This window comes from Cryptomeria japonica, chromosome 10 (genome assembly GCF_030272615.1).
Source record: "Cryptomeria japonica chromosome 10, Sugi_1.0, whole genome shotgun sequence".
In the NCBI taxonomy this organism is placed as follows: domain Eukaryota; kingdom Viridiplantae; phylum Streptophyta; class Pinopsida; order Cupressales; family Cupressaceae; genus Cryptomeria; species Cryptomeria japonica.
In genome coordinates, this window is record NC_081414.1 from 757,464,808 (window position 1) to 757,471,211 (window position 6,404).

Here is a 6,404-nt window from a genome sequence, read left to right on the forward strand (position 1 = left end):
AATGGTGAAGAACGCAGGTTGTGGTCAGCATGAGATTTGATAATATCAAGTGCAATCATTTGGTTTTTTGCAAGTTCATAGTTAGCAGGTGCATTAAAATGTGGGTTCGGAAGATTGTGGGATGCTTGGCCTTTCTCTATGAGAATAAAGTTAAATGCTTTTGAATGCAGTGGTTCATCAAGTATAGAAGCAGTCCAATCAAACTGTAGATCAAAATCATGTTTGCCAAGCAGTTGAAGAGTTGCAACGTTGAAGTTGTTTGATGCTCCCATTTGTGACAAAAACTCCCATTCGTAGAGCCCTTCTTGAGTTGATTGATGAATATCTTCTAGTTGTAGATCTTCACCATTTTTTGTGGTAATGTGTTCTTGAAAACCATTCACATGCCATTGGATATAATCTGTACTTTGAAGAGCTTTCCAATTCATGATAATTTCTTCAGGTGAGGTGCCTATATGCAGAGGAATAATTCGAAATGGTTTGTAAAGAAGCAATTCACTCCAATAGAAACTTTCAAAACTACTATCCTCTTCTAAAGGTAATGGTTTGTGTTGTGGGTAGACATTTACAATTGCAGCTACCTTTCTTTTCATCCATTTACATGATTTACGGTGCTCAGAGAATGTATATAGCTGGGCTGAACGAAGCAGAGTTAGGTTTGCTAATTAAGATGGTCGTTTCATGTAGTTCGAGATATAAGAGATTGAGGTTTGAGATTCTTCATCACAATTAGCTATGCGTTGGAAGATTCTTTTACCGACATTCAGTGTTACAAATTGGTGTGTACAAGATATCAATGGGAGTTTAAGTAGCATGTGACAAGTTTCTTGTGCGCTAATGTCCCTATCCGCAACTATTCCCATGAGTAGCCTTTGGTATGCCAAAAGGATTGTATCATCTGAATTCGTTGATTCAACTATACGTTTCAAGATATCAATATAACTTTCTGACTTTTGTTCAGTTTTTGATGTGTACTTTGAAATATATTGTAGAACTGCTTTCTTGGAGCAGACAGGCTAACAGTCAACATTTGCTCTCCATATGGCGAGCATTGTAGGGTTGTGTACATTTAGGCGGCTATCATTCCTTGCTGGTTTGTATGATGGGTTATTGTTGTGGTCTAATATTAGTGAGGATTTAGGTTGTTCAGGCCAAGGAGCTTTGTATCGGCATTGAAGGATTGGGTTTTTTTCCCTCAAGCAGGTATACTCTGAACACTTTGTATGTCATTGAACAGTATTGAGTAACTCAGTATAATCAGTACAAGGATTTGATTTGGATATGGTCTCTATATCTGCAAGGCATGGATCTGAAATTGTAGGTATATATTGCCTATTCAAGTGAGCCTCTTCACAACATGGATTCCATGTTGTGATGTACTGGTCAAAGAACTATTTTACTGATTGGACATTTGCATGATCTGACCAGTTAAGGTTATCAACATTTGGTGCTTGTGGCAACCAAAGAAAGCCATGTATATGTGCAGAGCCTCGGTGCTACCATTCATATCTGTACCAACGGTCAATACTTTTCAGTTCTTTCACAATGACTTCATCACGAAAGATTTGAAATCTTAAGTGTAAGTATAAAGCTGAAATGTGAGGATTCTTGATTAAATTTTCAGTAAATTGTCTTCTGTTGTCAGGAGCAGCAGTTGACTTTGACTTTGGTAATAACTTATGCAAGTCTGGCCATTTTGTGTCAGCTGAGCTTAAGGTGAAGAACAGTGTAGGAGCACCTAACTGTTCCATCATTGATGTAAGGTCACGTCGAGACTTGCTCCAAAAAGCCCGTGTACCTCGCAATGAGGCTACATATCGCATGATATGATTTGGTAATTCACTTGATGGCATGTTTTGCAAGTATTCCTTTAGGCTATATAGATTGTGGGGAAGATTATCTTGCAGATTAGTCTTTATGAAGACAGAAGCCGATTGTTGGGATCGATGTCTCATCATGAGATTGTAGATATAATATCTAAAGCGAACATGTTGACCAAATCTTTGATCATAGTATTTGATCAAGTGTAAAGCATATTCATGTAAATGCACTTGGTTTGCTCTTTGTTGTAGTGGTAAAGCTATTCCACTAGGGAAAAGCATTGGGAATGCCATGGAAAGGAGGCCCTCAGTATTGTACTCATTGATAGGTGATGCACTAATTTTTGGCCAAGGAATAACATTATCGATGGTTTTATCTAGATGGAGGATGTTTTTGATTGCATCAAGTTCTGGTATTGATGATGGTAGTTGTGGGACAAATGAGGAACTATTCTCCCTGATTTGATCTTCGATGTCAATAGTTGGTTCAGTAGAGGCATCTTCAACAACATCTTCTTGTGGGGAATGTACTGAGTGCAGTAGCTCTGTAATGTCAGTGGTTTGTTCTGGCAATTGAAGCACTACATCTGGATCAATGACTACATCCTTGTAGTATTGATCATGTTTTATTTTGAAAGCTAATGCATCCATGACGTGAAATCTATTCACGTAACAGTCATAAGTTAAACCTTGGGAATTTGTTCTACGGACAATTAGAATTTCTAATTGGTTAATATGTCGAGGCAATGTTATTGCAATATCATAAATATCTTGTGGGAAGTTTATTGTATGGCCAGAATATTTGTATTGGCCTCCCCTTGCATGTGTTACTTGTAAAACAGGGGCAATTCTTGATATGAGCATTTCTTCTACCTGAGAGAGAGACTTTAAAACATAAGGTTGCTCACCTGGGTCCATATTGTTCGATAATGAGAAGCGGTGGAGGCCTTTTTCACCATAACATCTCATGCACACAACTACATGATTGATTTTTTTAATAGTCATGCCCACATACATTTCTTTGCAAACAGAACATGGTTGTGTGACCTCTAACATATCAATCTTTTTGCGGAAATTAGACAATGTATTTTGAAATGAAGCAGCCTTCATAACAAGTTCAAGAGCAGTAGAAAATGTTTGAAAGACATTAATTTGCTCAAGATTAGTGTTTTGTGTTTCTAATAACTGTCCTGAGTTATTGGAAGGTCTATGAAGTGCATGACGCTTCAGTTGTCATTTCTTGGAGATATCAGCTCTGTTCTTTGCATAATAAGTTCTGTTTCTCTCGCTTCTCCTCAATTTGATGGCATCAATTTCTTGAGGGCAAGGCTGGATAGATATCTAATATTTTAAAGAGAGCAGAGGTATGTCACAATTTTCATAATTGAAGGTAGTTAACTTTGAAGAATGTATGAAGAATGTATAAGAATTGAAAATTGCTTTATGTATGCTTATGTGATTTCAGAGGATTTGTTCTGTATGTAAATTGCTTTTGTTGTGATTATTTGTATGTGTAATTATCTGTTATGTTGTTTTGTTGCTCTCGTTGGCTCAACTTATATGTACAGATTTACTTCAAATATATGGGTTGCGAAAAGCCATAAATTGACTGTCTATTGCTGAACTGCGTAAATATGTTGCTGCTAGGAAGTTGGTTTTGCAAAAGGTAGCATTGTCATATAGCTATGTATAAATATAGTATTTTTTTATGTTTCATGATTTTAAAAGCATGATTGTAATACAGGTATGCAAAACTATAGTCAATTTTGATACATACAAATGTATGTATACATATATACATGTACATATACATATAATTTAAAAATTCAAGGTTTTGTATATGAACATATGCACATATATAAGTACATGTATATATCAAAAATACTATAACTATGAATACTTATATATAGTTATGTATTGTATTGTTAAACAGATAGGTGTAAGACCAGGAAAAGAGCAATATACATGCATATATGTGTAGTTTATGTGCAAACAACATACTATCAACACATTTAAAATTAAAAACTATGACTGAAAATAACTAATGTCAAGAGGAAAAGCTTTCAAACAGATAATTGGTGGATGTAAGAAATGTCCATATAGATTTTAAAAGCATGATTGTAATATAGGTATGCACAACTATAGTAAAGTCTGATACATACAGATGTATGTATACATATACACATAATTTAAAAATTCAAGGTTTTGTATATGAACATATGCACATATATAAGTACATGTATATATCCAAAATACTATAACTATGAATACTTATATATAGTTATGTATTGTATTGTTAAACATATAGGTATAAGACCAGAAAAAGAACAATATACGTGCATATATGTCTACATTATTAGCAAACAACATATTATCAACACATATAAAACTAAACACTATGACTGAAAATAACTAATGTCAAGAGGAAAAGCTTTCAAACAGTTATTTGGTAGATGTAAGAAATGTCCATATAGATATTTATGGAAGCACCCTTGTCTTTGTAAAACGTGCTCGTTTGTATATGTAAAAGTACTGAATATGAAAATTAGGTAATAGTGTAATTGTATTGTACACTGGAAAGTTTAATAATTAGAAAAGATGCGTTATAATTTTAAGTCTATGTACTTAGGCAGGCAATTGCTGCAAGTAATGCATGGCACTCAGCTTTGAAGTCAACAGGAGCAACTTTATTGACTATGACTTTCATCTTCATTTCTGAATTATATGTCTCAGTAGAAACCAGTAGTGTGAATGAATAGTAACATGACAATGCTCTCTTGATCACAGAGGAAGGTGTTTTTGTTGTTGTTCCGTCGTTTTGGAGTGCATAGAGCTATTTTGCAATTTTGTGTAGCAAGTGAATGCCACCCTCGTCAAATGCAGTGGCCCATAGGGTACCTGTAGCATCTTGCAACTTTAGAGGCAAGAGGTTAACTATAATTACAGTCTTGCATAATCATTTGACATCTAGAGCAGAACCAAGAGTCATCAACGTGTTGTGTACACTTTTTCTTGCAAGGCCTTCCATTCACTATTAGTGGGCAAGCTACATAATAGAAATTTTTGTCATTGACGTTCACAAAGCGCAGAACAACTAGCAATGTTGTCTTAATTGTTTATGGTCTGATGCTCATCTGCTCACGGATTGAAGAAATTGTCATTCTAGTATATCTGCCATCTATGTGGATAGTTTGTGCAACAAAAGGTACAACAAGCAAAGAGTCCTTTCCTCTTAATGTTAGAAGCTCTGCTTCTAGGAAATTTGGGTTGATATGTAATGTTGTTGCAGTTGTTATGTTTATAAGCTTCCCATTAAAATAGCCAACACGAGCATTACGTAAAGCAAGGATAAGCATACTATCATTGGTCAACATATTTTTCAATTCCAGGCCCTTTTGTTCTGCCATTGGACCCCATAAGTTGATGTCAATTGTTGAACCAGAGAGATCATTAATTTTCACCACAAGTTTTTGTGTTTGACTGCCATCTTTCTTGTGTATAGGAATGATATCTCCAACATATAGAACAAGACCAATTATGTCAACCAACGTGTTATTTGTTAGATGAAACAATTCACTAATCGGTGTGAAAGGAGGACTTTGTTGATCTGGTTGTTCTTCGTTGGTGCAGTGTTTTAGTATGGATGTATCAGACAACATGATTTCTAGATGGTTGTTTAGTTTGTTGTATCTTGTGTTTGCCTCCTTAATAGATCCTTTTGAAATAATATAATGTGAACCTATGTCGACACGGTTAGAGTGTAACTTAGTTATCTCATCAAAACATGTAATTCTAATTTCAGAACCATCACAATCGACAATGTCAAAGCTAAAGACATGGCCATTTTTGGTCGCTGTGCTATATGCCTTAATAGGCCATTTATGAGTGACTCTCCCTTTGATAGTCCATTTATAAAACTAAACACTATGACTGAAAGTTGTAGCTTTGGGTATAGTTGTTCCTACAATGTAACTTGACGAAAGGACAAATGGGCCCCACCACAAGTTACAAGGCTCTTAAGTGAGTCACTACAGAATGAACTTATGTCCAAAAACATCAAAAAATACTAAACACCTTTAAGTAGTAGCCCACCCATTCTATTGATTGAGGATATTTGTGAGAAGTTCAGTGCAAGAGCATAGAAGGTTTTGCTCCCAAGATACTCACCATACATATTTCCTTGAGTATAAACATAGCTTTTTGAAAGGTTACTTGTAGCCTGATAAAAGTGGTGACTCCCCCATCATAGGGATCACCTATTTGTTATGCTCGTGCAAGACTTAGTATATCACATGCTTACCTGCCATGGCAGGATTCATAAGGTATGTAGTACCAAAGTTGAAGAAATATCAAGATGTGGGCTGAAATTATCACAACTGGCCTTTTGACCTTAGGGATAAAGAGTGTTTGAAGTATTTTCATTTTTGTGTCAGACCAGTACAAATTGAGCCGACTTCAGGCTTTGGAAAACACCTAAAATAAATTTGAAGGAAAGGGTCATAAAAGTTCAAAACATTGGGTTGATCTAGACCCATTACCCATTTGTGCGTTTTGAGGCAACATTCTTGTGTTTGTGTGCTTGCT